Source organism: Ictidomys tridecemlineatus, unplaced genomic scaffold (assembly GCF_052094955.1).
Source record: "Ictidomys tridecemlineatus isolate mIctTri1 unplaced genomic scaffold, mIctTri1.hap1 Scaffold_231, whole genome shotgun sequence".
NCBI classification, from domain to species: domain Eukaryota; kingdom Metazoa; phylum Chordata; class Mammalia; order Rodentia; family Sciuridae; genus Ictidomys; species Ictidomys tridecemlineatus.
In genome coordinates, this window is record NW_027521991.1 from 79,644 (window position 1) to 96,934 (window position 17,291).

General features: G+C 33.4%; 1 protein-coding gene across 5 annotated transcripts in view; it reads right to left on the reverse strand.

Annotated features, from left to right (window-relative positions):
- LOC144373094 (uncharacterized) overlaps nt 1-17,291 on the reverse strand; it is a 59,323-nt gene that overhangs the window by 36,871 nt on the left and 5,161 nt on the right. For 4 of the 5 annotated variants that reach the window (XM_078036199.1, XM_078036201.1, XM_078036200.1 and 1 more), the window contains 2 exons: nt 1,864-2,019; nt 1,354-1,428 (listed from right to left, as the gene is read on the reverse strand). The gene's annotated coding sequence lies outside the window, so the exon portion shown is untranslated. Of the gene's footprint in view, nt 1-1,353; nt 1,429-1,863; nt 2,020-5,844; nt 5,923-17,291 lie in introns of those variants that run through there. The other variant, XM_078036198.1, reaches the window with a different exon arrangement.

A 17,291-nucleotide genomic window follows, 5' to 3' on the forward strand; every position in this document is an offset into this window, starting at 1 on the left:
CACAGAGAAGAATACAATATGAGTAATGTGATTATACATGTTGTATATAAGTGGAGGTGAGGATATAACCTATAAATTACATATATTAGTATAGATGCATATTTATCATTAAACAATTAAAATAGAAGTCAAAATACAATTTAAAATTTATTGGAAAACATGGATTCAAGTCAAACTGGATTTAGATAGAAAGGTAATGTAAAGATAATAAAAAATTTGGTTTGAGTTAGGATTAGGGTTAAAGAATGGACATGTATACTGGGAAATATCTGTATTCATAAGATGAATGTGTGAAAATATGTTAAAAATACATAAAAAACATGCATGGTATGACATTAGGGAGACTGTTATATGAATCATATGATGAGACATTTTGTAAATAGGGAGTTTCAAGGATATACCCTATAAATTATATACAGTGATATGTATGTGAATTTAATATTGATCATTGAAAATAAAAGTCAAAATACACTTTAAAATTCTTATTGGTGTACAAGGATTGAAGTAAAATTTGCCTTTCTTATAGAAGTAACATAAAGGTCAATATAAAATTTTGGATTGTGTTAGGGTTTTAGTGTAAGAATGAATATGTGAATTGGGAAATATCAATATTCATAAGAATATACTGTGAAATTATGTATGAAAGCATATATAAAACCACATGTTGATACAGGCATAAGTAAAATGTGAGTCATGTGATTACAAATTTGGTAAACATGGGGATGAAGAATATATCCTATAAACAATATATACCAGTATATATGCAAATTTAATATTGATAATTGAACATATAAGTCAAAATGCACATAAAATTTTATCATAGTGCACATGCTTTTAATAAAATTTAGTTCAGTTACTTATTTGAGGAGAACTGATAATGCAAGTTATATAATAGAAAGTATTTTCAGGGTAACAAATTTTTACCATGACAGTAGGATACCTGGTCATTGAATCTATACCTAGAAGCATTGCTTAAAAAACTATGCTTATATTTTAATGTAAATTTTTTTCCCAAAACATACTAAACGTTTCTAACTATGATGTGTCAGTACTCTTGGGAAGGAGGTTAACAAATGTCAACCTGACATTGAATAAGGAAAAACAAGAGACCAAACAGGGAAAGTCCTCCAGGTATAATTCCAGAACTGAAATGTTGATTTTGTGCCAGTTTTAGACTCTAATCCCTACTCCTGGGGGGAGTAAGGGAAGGAGAATTCATTTCATGAAATAAATTTGGGAAATGAGGTCAAAGAATCTGATCTCTTTCATAGAGCATTCTAATTAAATCTATTCCTCAACTGTCATGGAAATTCTTTTTCAGTACTGACACAGAGTGGAGTCAAGGTGTCATACCTGGGCTGGATGGCCCCTCAGGAGAGCTTGTTTCCAAAGCACTGTCTGGAGGAATCCCATCTACTAACTGCAGGGCTGAAAGGAACAACACAATTTATAAACAAGCCTCATACATAAAGCACCTTTACAGCTTCACTGTAGCTTTTTTATATATAATCCAGAAAGAATTGAGCCTTGACCTTGCTAAAAGTCATTTTACTACCCAACTGTGAAATGACAAAATTCCACTTAGATTCATTTCTCTCACTATATAAGTCAATCCTGGAGTGGCAATGTTTTCTAAATAAGTTTACAAATTACAATCTGCTCATTTTCGGATAATGAAGCCATATAATTTTGTCATTTTATTTTGTGTTGCAGATTCATAGAAAGTAGTCAAGTGAGAATAATCAGGGACTATTTATAAATCCTAAATATCATTATTTAATAAAAAGACAAACATATCATTTCTGTTTGTATTAAGCAGAACATAATACAAATGAAAGTGTTAATGTGGAAAAGTAACATTACCAGTCACTTGGCCATTTCCATCACTTGAATGCTGAGCTGCTTTGGAGGGTGGGGAAGGTGCTTTTCACTTTGTTCTCCTCAAAGATGAAGTTCCCCAATGGAGGAGCTACTGAGCCGCAGTGAGCCTGTTCTCACTATGCTTGCTTCACAGGGCCTCTGTAAAAAACAAAACCACCAAACACAATCCTATGAATAGAAATTAATTGCAAACCTTATGAAGACACTGATCTTTAAAACAAATCCATCATCTACCAAAATGAAGCACAATAGTAATTTATTAAAAAAAATAGTTTTGGAACAAAGAAAATCTGTGCAGAAGTAAGGTAAAATATAAGGAAAAATAAAATATATCCCTCCCCAATTAACTTAGACTAGGACAGGGGACAAATATGAAAATAACAAATTGAAATTTAAAAGGCTTTTGAGAAATACAGTTAAAAACTAACTTTTACAGAAGAATCAGAGAAATTATTGAATGTAAAGTAAGGTTTTAAAAGGAGAAGAGTACTGGTACACTAATAGCTGTCTTAGTTAATCTATCTCTTTTTAGCACCAGTGTATCAGTGGAAAATGTTTCAAGAATTTATATTTGCCCAAGATAAGGTCCTTGAGGTCACAGACTACAAGTGGCTACTGCTCACATTCCTGGCAGGTGAATGTCTGCAGAACCTAGGACTATCCTGCCTCCTCAGGCAGATTGATGCCTCCTGGCCAACTGCCACACCATCTTTGCTCTTTGACTTATAACAAAACTTAGAATTGTTCATACTTTATTTCTGCAATTTCTCTTTTCCCACTTGAGTTTCCCAATTAAATTTTTACCAACCCTTGACCCATTAACACTTTTCCTATCAAAATCACCAATGACCTTGACCACAAATAAATCAGTGGTCATTTCTCTCAGAACTCTTTTTTTTTGGACCTGTTAGCAGCAATAAACACACATGACCTCCCTTCTGCAGTGCTTTTTCTTACCCAGAACACCACATTTCTCACTCTCAACAGATCCATACTCTGGTTGCTCTGCTTTTTTGGTGCATTAGTTTTCATCTTCTGACCAACATTGGTGTCACCAGAACTCTGGCCATATTCTTGTTAATATCTATACTCACACTTTCTTGATGATTTGTTACCTGTAAGTTTTATATACATGCTGATGATTGTAAACTCATGTCTACTCCATCTGATGACCTGTTTTGGTCTCCACGGCAAGGCCACTTCAACTTAGCACGTCTAAACCTGAAATCTTAGCAGTCATTCCTTTTCTTCCTTCTACCCAAACCCTGTACTTCTCATGGTCTTTATCTCAGCAAAGAGCAAGTCATTTTTCTATTTGCTGTCATTTCCTCTCTCATCATCCATAACAAATCTACCCTGTTGGCTCCTCCCTTAAAAGACACTGAGCATCAGCTTGACTTCTACCATAGAGTCTGAATCATTGACAACACTCTAACAGGGCTCTGCTTGTACACTGAATGTCTACTGTCTTTCCTCAACATAGCAGGAAGAAAAGATCCTGTTAAAGTGTGTAAGTTACTTTAGGATGTTTTGTTCAAAACCTTCTAGTATTTTCCCAATTGGCACAGAAAATCTAAGTCCTTTTAATTGATGTCCTGGTTCCTATATGTCTCTGACCATCTGCAAGGACAGAATAGCTCACTCCAGTCACAATGGCTTTTTTGCTGCCTCTCATGGTGCCTGGAGAGTTCCTGGGATGGCTACCCTGGCTGTTCCTATACCTAGAACATTCTTCCTTCTGATAGCTTAATGTTTCTCTCCCTCATTTCCTTCTGGTTATTTCTCACATGTCACCTTTCAATGCCTTCCTCCCTGACTCCAAAATTTTCTATCCCATTTCCAAGCTTTACTTTTTTACTATAAGCCTTTAACAGCTTTTGGCTTATTTACTGGTTTATTATCTGCTTCCACTGAAATTGGCTATAAGGGCAGGAACTTGTTTTTCTATTTTGCTCATTGCTGTAATTCTGGAACAATTGTTTGGCATACAGAAGTTTCTCAATAAATATTTAAGTGAGTGGAAAATGAATTCTGTATTTTCTTCTTCATGGGTAAGAAGTCTTGATAAACGTGGACTAGATGTTTGTGTAAATTTGGGTCATTCCACTCTTACAGGACCATGTATGTACATCCAAGCAAAATAGTCCAATACATAAGAAGTTCCCTGTCTTTGTGCTTTGCTACACATCCAGAAAAAAGTGACGAATTTACTATTTCATAACTTTCTAATACTTCTGCCAGAGGAAAAAAACCTGCCCCAAAAGAAAAAAAATGATTTAAAAACTATCATCATTGCCAACTGTGTGAGATACTAAAGACAACGATGGATCACTACAGAGACAGAAACACAAGCCTACATGGCAGATTCTATACTATACAAACCCCTCATTCATAATTCCTCTTAAGGAAGGAGAGATAAGGTGGCTGGTGATCTCATCATCCCCCCAAATATTAAACTTCTACCATATCAGTTGATATATAGTTATAGCTAGCCCTTGCCATCATATTACGCTGTTCCTTCTTTCAGAACTCAAACCTCTAATAATCTAGCAAGAAAAGAAAACCTGCCACTCAAACTCATATTTTGATTCTGAACCACTAAAGTCAATTCTAATTAACTATCGTGATCATCCCCCACTGGGAGGTCATGGGATGGATCCCCAACAGACCTCTAAAATAATTCAAGAGAAGGATCCTCAGTAATAAAGAGATGATATAGAACATAGTGAGGAATTAGCAGTAAATACTGATTTGAGTAGATTATAATGCCTCTGTGGTCTGAAACTTTCACTTGATCTCTCATAGTATTAGCAAATTCAGAGAAACTCAAGGAGTGGTTAAATGCTAAAAGAACATTTTAAAATATTTCTCTAAAAATCTAAAGATGTTATTTCTTGAGAAACTGACTTCAGTTTAGCCTTATTCAAGCATCACTATCACTGCAGACCTGGTTTATTAGTAACAATGCAGTAAAAGCACACCAAGGAATGACATCTTTGATCTTCCTCCTTAGTTTCATCTTTCTCATGTTTTGACTGATTGCTTTCATGAGGTATATAATAAAAATACTTCCACCTTAGGCCATATTCTCAATCACTGTCACTTATGAATCTCACCTATTACATGCTAAAAGCAGTCATGATATGAACTTCACAGACAATAGTGTTTAAGAGCTAAAGACTTTCATAATACAGTAAAGCAGACAGCATAGAAATTTTAAAAATAGAGGAATTTTTATACTCACAAATTCATGTAAACATATCCATAACTCAAATACAGAATACCCACATATTCATATATTTATCAGTCTAGAGATCCTAAAATAAGCTAGCATTTTTGTACAGAATATGTATATTTCTATGAACAAGGAATTTAAAACTTGTCAGAATAAATAAATAGCATTTATGAAGACAATTGAGGGAATGCAAAGCTATGGATACCTTGGGAAGCATATATGTTATAGTCATTCTACAAAACACTGGTATAAATTGGCGTACATTTCTAGAGTTGCAGTTTGAACCACAGACCCTCAGAACAAGGACATTAGGAGAGACATGATTCTTACTAATTGATATGAGGTAGAACTTGTGCCTGTCATAACTAGATTCCATCTTATAATTAATAGTGAAAACTTGCTAAATAAAGAGACAAAATATAAATGTAACAATTAGTATAAGATGATCCAAAAGCAGGAGTTCTGAATTAATAAGAATTGTGAGATTAGTTAATCAACACAAGATTAATAATAGAAATGTAAATTTTGAGATGTAACACCAGTAATAGCATTTAAAAATAGCTTTATATTTTCAGTCGTCCTATGGGATACAGAAGAGGTTAGTTGTTTTTATAAAAAGAGACTCTCAGAAAAGAGCTTCAGTCAGCCAAGGTAACAGCCAAACAAAGTTACTAAAAGTCAAATTTGAAGTTTTTTGAGGTTGACTAAAATATCACTACTAAGAAAACCTGGAGGAGTACTTGGTCTTGAGGAAAAGATGGTCTGTATCTACTGAACATATCCTCTTCTTGGGTGAAAGTCTGCAGGAAAAATGGAGTATTTACATTAAAACCCTTTAGTACTTCTTGGTTAGATTGTAGCCAAGAAAGTAGACTTCCTAAATTACGACAGTTCTTTAAGTAATACACAAGTTTCCATTTAGAATATATTCTCCTGTGTCCTTCAGGATGTGCTTCCAATAGTCTCCAAGTAACTGTACTTTTGCACTGATCAGAATTCAATCACCTAGTGTGAACCAGAGGGAGGTTCATAGAAGTTTTTTTTTTTTTTTATGTTGGAAGATAGCTCACCATAATGGTGATCCCCAAAATGGACTATGGGGTCAACACTAGGGGGAGAACCAAGAAATGTGTCATTTACTGTCTCTGTGACCTTCAGTCTCCTCATCTATAAAAAGTAACCATATCTATGTTAAAAGGTGCTGTGATCCTTAAATGATCTCAGCATATATAAAATGGTGCCTAGTACACAGTACATGTTCCATATTTATCAGCTGTTATTACATGACATGTGAATGTATTCCGTAAACAAAATAAAAACATGATAGTTATTAAGGTTAAAGTGAAAAGTATGGATATTTAAAAAAGGAAATATTTATGACTGCCTTTCTCTTTGGTGAAAGTGAAATTGGGGGTCCTATTGGAATCAATCTCAGTTATGATCAACTTTAAAACCCAACAGTGTTCAATATTCAGGAACCTGTGCTTAGTCTGCTGCATAAGCCGAATTCGCTGTTCTAAAATTCTCCACCTTTAATCACCTCAAGTTATTTCATCATACCATGAAGGACTTTAATAAAAGTTAAATAATTAACACTAGTTTGTTAAATGCTGGGGATGAGTACGTGAATATGCATTAGAGTATATAAATCTGAACAATCTAACAGGTGAAGTTTACATGAAGAATTAATTAAAGAATAATTTATAAATGTTTACCTTTTATAACCAGGATACATTTCCTTTGGTCAAATTATATATGTGTGTGTGTATATATATATATATATATATATATATATATATATATATATATATATATACACACATACATACATACATATATATTTAACAGTGGTTAAAATTTAATTATTTTAAGTCTAAAGGGTTTACAATATGAGAAAATAGGTTTCTATTTACCAGGAGAAACTGTTATGGTTAATCATTAGAGATATTCAATTATTTAATTTAGTTAAAGCTACTGATAAGTCTGTCTGCCATTAGTGACCACTGCACCTGTAATAGAAACACACATCACCAAACCGTGTGCTCTGTGAAAAGGGAAACACTACAAGGAAAAAACAGAATCCTCTAGCAAAAAGGGCAACGTCAGGTTGAAAACCAGGCCAGATCGTTAATGTCCCACAATTCTCATCCAAATCAAAATTCACTGGTTCAAATGAAACTAAATAAAAGTTGAAAACAGAATTAAATAATGTTCAAAAGACTGATGACTAGCTGAGGACTAGCTTTGCACTAGTTACTAGGTCACTTATTAATCATTAGGTGAATCATAAGATGTGGGTCACTGGAATCAATGCATTCTAGAAAAGAACACAAAAAGAAAAAAATCAATTAAGGCATATAAACAGTAGCCTAATTTTAATAATGTTATTTAATGTATCTATTAGGAGTTTTTTTATTATCTGTTTACAATATTATTTTCACATGTGGGGAGGATCGGGGTAAATAGAGAGAACCTAAGAAATCCTGTAAAATTATTATAAATTATATATATATATATTTTAAGGTACAGATCAACATTATTCTTTGCCAGCTATATATTCCTTGTAAATACTATGAGATAGTATGAAATATTAAAGTTCATTAACTTGAATATCTAAGCAACTTCATTAACTTGAACACATCTTCATGAAACTAAGTCTTTGAGCACTTTTTAGTGATACCCACGTGGTCCTTCAGGAGTCCAGGGAGAAAGATGTCCATTATTCAATGTCTTAAGTTGTTTCTGTAGTTTAGGTTTCATAAATCCTCACAGAGTTGAAGTAGGCATCACCATCTCATTACCACTGATCAAAGCTTCCCACAACAAAGCCCTTTCATCCAATTTTAAAAGACAATAAAAGGATCAAAATAATTTTACAATACTAGAGCTGGAAGACACTTTGATGAACACAGTTACAAAACCTTATTCTACAGAGAAGAAAACCAAGCCACAGAGAAATTCAATGAAGATGATGATGGAAAAGAAAATGACAAGGACAAAAAAAAAAATCATAGGCCCAAGAATAGAATGTAACCATACTCCAAACCACGACAATTCCTGTTCTGCCACAATATACTTCTTTTTTCCAGCCCTTCTCTATGCAAAGAAGAAATAAATTACAAATTTTTCAACTTGTGTTATGACCTGAAAATGTTTTTACACTTCTCTTGAACAACATGCACTTTCATTTCATAAGCCCTACAATTTTGTGTGATAGCATACAACCAATTCTTGTTATTGAGAAACCTTTGCTTATTACATTTTGTTAAAGACCAAAGATGAGGGCCTCTCTCAATAGTATATCTTGTGGGGAAAAGACAGGATGAACCAGAAGAGCGCAGAACCCATGATCAAGCTTAAAGATAGGGAATGGTGTTAACTCTAGTCTTCTGTTATCATTTTAGCAGAAGTCTTTCTAGGGACAGGGTAGGGGAATATGCAACACCAACAGGTAAACAAACTGGGGCCAATTCAGTTGATTCCAAAAAATGCACCAAAGATGTATAGCTGGCTTCATTCCAGACAGTGCCCCACCTCTATAAGCTTATCACCATCATTCTAGGAAAGATGCCCACTTCTCTCTGCCCTGGCCTCTGTTATCACAAACCAATTACCACTGAAAGGTGAATCTCTCCCATGGCAGACAGGCTAAGCGAACTTTGAACCATAAGGATTGGTCAAGAAAGCCTCCTAACACTGATGGTTTTCAATATGGTTTTATGAATATCTTGTGCAATTTTAGAGAGAAACAACTTTTTTGCATATTAATAGATAAGGAAGAGAAATCCACATTAATCCCACAACCCATTGTTCTTTGAATAATATTTTTATCTAAAATTTAAATTTATAATAAGCATAGTTTTTTTTTTTACATTTCGGTCAGAAGTAAACTGGGCAGAAAACTAAAAAGTAGTGATACAGAGGGTTATTGTGGACATTAACTGGGTAATATTCTTTAAACTTGATATGTAATATTAATAGTCAATAATATAAGCATTCACCATTGCTTTTGTTATTCTGACCCTTGAAATGAACCTTATGAAAACCACAATAACAAAATATGCTTTATATCTGGGAAAGATTAAATATATTGTGCCAGTGCATTTCTCTACTGAAACCAGTCATATTTTTGGAAGTACAGACAGCTGTATTTGATGTATCAAACTGCAAATGCCATGGTAACCACTGTTCCTAGGCAATTGTAGAATGATGTGTGTGGTCCACTTTCCATATGATAAGAGGAGAGTGGAGGGGAAAATAAAATGTTACCCGATGATCTGGATTAAAAAACAGTATATTTCTTAAAGACTACAAATACAAACTTTATATATAGAAGAGTACAACCTTAATTACTCTGTTGAAAAGTAGGATTAAAATCAATTAAGTAAAATGAAAACAAATATATACCTACTCATACAAGCAGATACATCATCTGCTTGTAAGCCATTGATATAAAAGTGAGTAAAAGATGAAGACAGCACATATTTTGAAAAAATTAAGTTACTTATTAAAAATGAATACTCTAGGTATTAAATTTCACTTGCATAATACTAGATGTCAAAAGTCTCAATTGCTCAATCTTTGAGTGTTTGTAGCAGAATGCAAAAGGAGACAAAATGAAATATCCACTAGAGATTATTCTGACTGTGTTTTCAGTCACAACTCAATATCCCAAGAAAATGGCATATCATGTTAGTGGTCAGTGGAAAAGCTGGTGGGTGTTGTGTACACATAGCTCTAAGCCGCAAAGACACACCAAATATGTCAAATGAAAAATTCTCCCAAAGGTTCTATGAATTCTGAGTCAAGATTATCCACAAATTCAACTTTTTTACCTCTTCTTCTAATGTAATAAATCTAGTTTCTGCACATACAGTGCAGAAACTAGATTTCTGAACTTAGTTTTAGTTCCAGAATTATAAGTCACTTTCAATTTAAGTCAAGTCACTGCATTTCTGACTTCCTGTTTCACACATGTTGGTCTTACTATATACAACTGTATATATTTTCTATACTAATGCATGGGATATGGTTTGCATAAATAAGAGAATGAGTCAAATATTTTATATTTTGTCACAGAATTGACATTTTGAATCATTAGAAGCACAAAATGCCCCAAAAGTTCCATTAAAAACTGCCAGAAAAATTCTAATTGGAAAGTTTTTCTTTTCAAATGAACATTTTTGTAGATAGGAATATCTCCACCTTTATAGGGAAAATGACATGAAGCCTGAAATAATGGGAAAAAAGTACAGAAAAATTTAAGGACATGAAATTGACAGTGAAATATATATTCTATAAAATACAGTCTTAAATGGGGAAAATTTTAGGTACAGACCTATTCCAAGAAAAATTTAGACTATTTTACTAATTTTAAACTTTTATGAATTCTTTTTGGAAACTGCACAATCAGTTTCCAAAATCAGCTCAGAAAATCAACAGCCTGTAATGTGAATAATTTCAGTATAATTTCTAAAAACACAATCCAAATATCTTAATTTGTCGATATTGAGAAATGTCTTAGAGGAATTAGGCAAATTATTAAATACGGGCAGCCAAAAAAATATATAAGAGATATGTTTGACAATTTTTTTCAAGATACAGTTGAACTAACTTATTGGTAAGCCTTGATTGTGGGAAACATAGTATTAGTGACTTTAAAAGAACACTAAAATGAACTCAAAGCTCAAAATGGATAAAACTGCTAATTATAAATCACTGTCAGACATTACTGGTATTTATCTCTCTTACTTATTTTCTGTCACTTTACTCATACAAAGTAAGCATTTGTATTTCTAATATCACATAAATATTTCCAATATTTGCTTTCTGCTTTAGTATAGTTTGGAAGAAAAAAAATGGAAAAGATTGCAACACTGTACTTCTGTTAAACAGTGCACCCTTGTAGCTTATTTTGCATCACAGACAATGAAAATCATAGGACATAAGTGTATCTAAAATTCTCTGCATACTTAAGAACAGATTTGTACAAATATTTTTTCTTCCAGTTACATTTTCCCCAACATGCCTGTACTTTCAATCACATAAAATAGTGACTTGTTAAAATTCAAAGTTCAGCCAGGAGTGGTGGCATCTGTAATCCTAGTAACTCAGGGGGCTGAGGCAGGAGAATTGCAAGTTCAAGACCAGCCTCAGCAAGTAATCAGTAAACTAAGTAATTGATATGCTTTGCTGAATTTTCTGAATGTCTGTATATAAGTAATGTCAATCCAATGGTTAATTATATTTATATGCACAGTGTAATATATAATATAATGTTTTAGGTGTTCATCCTTGATTTTAAAATATAAGGTTGTCAAAATTCTGGATTTTCTATAAATTTCTAAAAGCCACGTGGTCCAGTTACCATAAAACTAAATATAAGCAACCTATGTTACCCAAGTGTTTCAGAAAATTCAACAAATACAAAACTGAAATAAATACTAAAATTTTGTGATATGACAAATTCTCATTGTATATAATATACTTGGATATGTGGAAGCTCTACTTATTAATGTTTGTCAATTCTCTGTACTATACCACCAATTCTCTTGAATACCTACAGTGTTTTAGGATTTTGCTGGAGAATACAATTCCTGCCCTATAGCTGGAAGAGGACAAAAGGAAAATTTAACAGAGCTTTACGCTTTAAACAATAACAATTTAACCCTAATATTTATCTTTAGATGACAGGGTAAGTAAATCCTGTTATATCCATCAATGTAATATTATTCAATCTTTAAACAAGGGAAGCCCTCTATGTTCTAATAAGGATATCCAAAATGAATCATTAAGTACCAAAAGTGAGGAATAACATGGTATAGGTAGCACATGACCAAGGGAAAAGAACAATAGGTAGTATGAGTATTGACTTGAATTTGCATACATTCATTAGCTCTTGAAAGGGACTTGAACTGTCAATATTGGTTGCCTTGGGCAGAAGAATTTAGTTGAGGACAAAGCAGAAAATGATGATTCTCACTGTATTCCCCTTTTTATCTTTAGCATTATGTAATATATGAACATGCTACCTAAACATATACATAAAAAAATAAAAAGGCACAGGGAGACATGTTAAGAGAAAGTAAAAAGTATTCTATGATAAAATCTGAAAAAAAAATTCTTCATTAAGTTAAAAAAAAAAAAAAACAGGATCCACTGAATGGGATAGTAGGAATGAATGTAAGGAAAAGACACTGAGATGCCTAGGCAACCAAGAATTCATGTGTGTGCATACATGCACTTTTGTACCTGCAATCGGGCCATTCAATTATGAAAGGAAAGGAAGCAGGATTTCACATGAGAGATAGTAAGTCAAATCTTGTGGTCAGAGTTAAAAGCATCCTGAAAATGATGAGGATTAAAAGTTTAAAAGTTATGATCAGTCTGTAAAGAAACTTGAGACCCAGAAAATCAATCACAGCAAACTGAGGTTTCTGAACTGGGAAATGATAATTAACAAATAGAAATGTGGCAGCTTGCTCCATTTAGAGCATCCTGAGGATAAGTTCAATACTATTTCTCACCTTACTCTGCCTGTATTTTCCTAGGAATTACTTCAGCAAAGGAAATGGAGGACATTATGAAGGGTGACTATGTGAAGAATTGGTTTCTAAGTAGATGTGAAAGAATAAGGAAAAAACTAAAAAATGATCTTTAGCTTTTCAGTCTAGGAGGGAAAAAATGATTTTGGTTTTAAATATGTTGATTTATTCGTGTAATGAGTCACTAAGTAACAGTGAGGTCAAGGTACAACCAGAAGAATACCAGGATTGGAGTTACAATTGGAGTTACTGATATATTGGTTTCCTATAACTGCTATAACAAATTACCATGACTGAGTAGCTTAGATCAACCCAAAGTTCTTCTTTCATGGTTTCTAAGGCCAGAAATCTGAAATCAAGGAAATCAAGGAGTTGGAAAGGCCATGATCCCATGGCTTCTGCTGGCTGCTGGTGCTCCTTAGCTGCATGCAGCAGCATGACATCACCTTTGCTTTGTCTTCACCTTATGTGCCCTCTCTGTGGACTCATCATTGGCATACTCACCTGTGGATTTGGGTCTAACTTAAAATTAAGATGCTCTCATCTCTACACCCATAAGTACATCCACAAAACACTAGTTTAAATATGACTTCATTTATTTAAGACCTGGACCTAGGGGGACACTATTAAAATCACATAGTGAAAATTATCAGCCCATGGATTTAACAAAAGAACAGATGTGCTGCCTCTTAAAGAGTAGAGTGAACATAGTGAATCATGAATTCAGGTATCTCCAATTCAGACAATGGGTAAAAGAGTGACAACAAGGAAAATAAAAATGGGATGTGGTTAAAGTATAAGAAGTTGGTTCCTAGCAGGGTACCATGGTATACACCTGTAATCCCAGGGACTCAGGCAGGAAGACTGCAAGTCCAAAGCCAGCCTCAACAACTTAGCGAGACTCTGTCTCAAAATTAAAAATAAAAGACCTTTTGATGTTGCTCAGTGATAAAGCATCACTGGTTCAATCCCCATCTAAAAAAAAACAACAACAACAAAAACTGACTCCTCCTGGATCTGTGCAAGGTACGGAGGTACACAGTGAGATGCAGCAGAAGATAAAAAATCAGGACCAAAGGGTGACTATTCACATCAAATATGGCCAGGAATGTAAGGAAAAGGCACTAAGATGCCTAGGCAAACCAAGAATTCACGTGTGTGCATACATGCACTTTTGTAATGAATAAATAAAAAATGGTTCTTCAGCTTCTCTAGGGAAAAACAAATAAAATTCTGGGTTCTGCTGAACAATACACCAAAGAACTATCCAGATGTCCAGATCAAAAGAAAAAATAATCAAAAATTGTATAAAGATGTGTAGTTTGCCAAAGGCAACATACTAAAAAAAGATTACTTAACAGAGGGCACCAAGTGGTCATAGAGCAGAGGGCGAGAATCAAAAGAAATAGCTTTCAGTAAGGTCACTGGTAGCACAGTCCAGAATTTTAAGAGACAACCTAGACCTCCTGGGGATCCAAGTACAAAGGAACTTCACTGGAATGGATTAAATGAGGAAATCCAGAAGAAAGATTTATAAGCAGGGGCTATGATGATTTCTATATACAGAAAAAGATGCTTTGGTAACTACTTGAGAGTATAATAACTTACACACTTAGGATGTAATTTTAGGGTAAATACAAGTATAAAAAAACCCTGAAAATGCTTTTGCTATGAAGAAATGCAAAGAAGCTACAAGCACAAAATGAAGTCTCTGACCCTAACTTGGTTCTAGATTTCCTTGCTGGTTCAATCTGATCCTTGCACACACCCAGGCAAGCTATTGTATTCAGGAACTGAATCTCTGGACAGGGTCCTCCACCTGACCGATGGACTCCCACACTCATTTCAAGACTGAACTCAATGATCACCTTTTTTGCAAAGCTTCACTCAACTACCAAGCAGTAACTCTGGAAAAGTTTGTCAGAAAAATGACTCCATCACAGAAAAAAATTCTTGATTTATGAGATTTTACACCACAAACATTAAATTAGACGTCTTAATAGAAATAAGAGAGTTGATTTTCTAAGTAACAACTTCATTAAGCATTTCTTTAAAGATGTGTTTCTATTCAAATTGCTATGTTCTAAAGACACACATGATAGTTTACAAAAAAAAAACTATAATCAAGTTGCTGGGTTTTTTTTTTAAATTAAGAAAGTACCCAAATGCATATTAGGTGATGGGAAGAGTTCATTTCTTGAGGCTAGAATTTACTAAATTTCTGAGGAGGAAATAAAATCCTTCAACCATATATGAGAAGACCACCTGTTGTATTGAATACTTCAAAATAAAAATTGCTCTCAAAGTCATTAAAATCATTGTGTGATTACAAGCAACATAATACATCATCTTATGTTCAATCACATTTACTTGAAAAATCATCTACCTTCCACATGAATAAAGCAAGAATGTTCAGATTGCTTAGTCATAAAAAGCTGTTTGCTAATAGATTCCCAAATTTAGGATTAAAGGGAACCAATAATAATTGGGGGAGTAAAAATAAGACAATAAAGAAAAAGAATAAAAATAAAATTTAAAGGAAAAGGTACACATAGAACAATGCTTTGAACATAAGAACACATAAAGGTAATCACAATATGTTCTATTAAAAGGCTCATTTTAAAAAATAGAGTATTGATTTTAGGTACACACCAGTATTTCCTCTGCAGAATCTCAAAATTAGGTAAAGAAGACATACAAATTAGAAGCCCATGAATTAGCACAAAGACTGTTGTTTAAAAACATTTTCATTTGAAAATAAGCATTTTCATCTGTAATATATGCATTAAGTAAGACTTAATGTTTATAGACCAGCTATTTGCTTGAAAAAAAAAAGCTCCTTAAAATAGCAACTTATTCTTCATTGCATCAAACTACATATAATCTTTTCCCAGTACCAATTTTAGTTAAGTACTTATTAATAACTGTTACTAACTTTCTTGGGGGTCTAAGTTACGTAACCTTGTCTCATCCTGTAAAACAAAACAAATCTACCCACCTTATCAGTCTCCTCCACACTTGTGGATTTCAGCACACAAGAAGCTGGCCTCTCCTGTATGTTTGTAAGATCCTGAGGGGCACTCTGAGATGCTGCCATTGGAGGCAGTGGAGCACACCTCCTCTTGGGTGCATCCGATGGCAGGATGTTTGAAACATGTGGTTTGGAAATAGCATTGGACCTCAAAAAAGTTGGGTGGTGCTTATTTATTAGAGGGGTTGCAGGAGCACTTGCAGTCTTATAAGAAAAAGACAGTGTCTATATGCAATTTCAAAATAAAAACCACTTATTTTATACAAGAATAGAAAGGATCAATTAAACTAAAAGGTGGTTCTTTGAAAAGATAAACAAAATTGAGAAATACTTAGCTACTAAAAAACCAAAAAAAAAAAACCAAACAAATAAAGAGATGAAAAAAGGATAATATGACACATATCACTGAAATTCATAGGATCATTAGCAATATTGAGTAAAACTATATACCAATACACTGGAAATTCTAGAAAAAATTAACAAATTTCTGGGCCCAGATGACCTACCATAATCGAACCAATAGGACATTAAAAAATCTAAATAGATCAATAATAAGCAATGAGATTGAAGCAGTAATAAATAGTTTCCCAACAAAAAAGTTTAAGAACCAGACAGATTCATTGATGAATTTTTACCAGATTTTTAAAGAACGACCACCAATGCTCCTCAAACTATTCCATGAATTAAAATGGAAAGAAACCCTTTCAAACTCATTCTGCAATATATCACCCAGTTACCAAAACTTGATGAGGATACAACAACAACAACAAAAAACTATAGACCAATGTCCCTGATGAACATAGATAATATATATCCTCAATAAAATACTTTCAAATGGAATTCAACAGCCCATTAAAAAGAGCATATATCATGATCAAGTTGGTTTCATTCCTAGGATGCAATGATGGCTCAATATATATGAATCAATAAATGTAATACAGCATACAGCACATAAATAGAATCAAGAATAAACATCACATGATCATCTCAATAGATGCAGAAAAAGTCCTTGGTAAAATTCAACAGTCCTTCATGATTAAGTTCTGAATAATTAGATATAGAAAGAAGATACCTTATTATGATAAAAGCTATATATGATAAAACTATATCCATCATCATTCTGAATGGGGAAAAACTGAAAGCATTTCCTCTAAAATCAGGAAATAGAGTATCTATTCTCAACCTTTTCATTCAGTACATTGCTTGAAATTTTAGCCAGAGCAATTAGGTAAGAAAAATATTTAAAGTGACATAAATATGAGAGGAGGAAGTTGAATTATCTCTATTTGCAGATAATACAATTATATTCTGAGAAAATCCTGAAGATTCCACCAAAGGACTCAAAACTGATAAATAAATTCAGCAAAGTAGTAGGGATACAATATCAATATACAAAAATCAATAGCTTTTCTATATATCAGTAATGAATGGACTGAGAAAGAAATCAGTGTTTCTTGAACAAGGAGTCGAAAGATTACTACAGTGAAAATTGGAAAGTAGTGAAGAAAGAGATTAGAGAGTAGAAGATGTAAAGATCCTCCATGTTCATGGATTGGAAGAATTAATATTGTTAAGACAGCCATAGTACTGAAAGTGATCT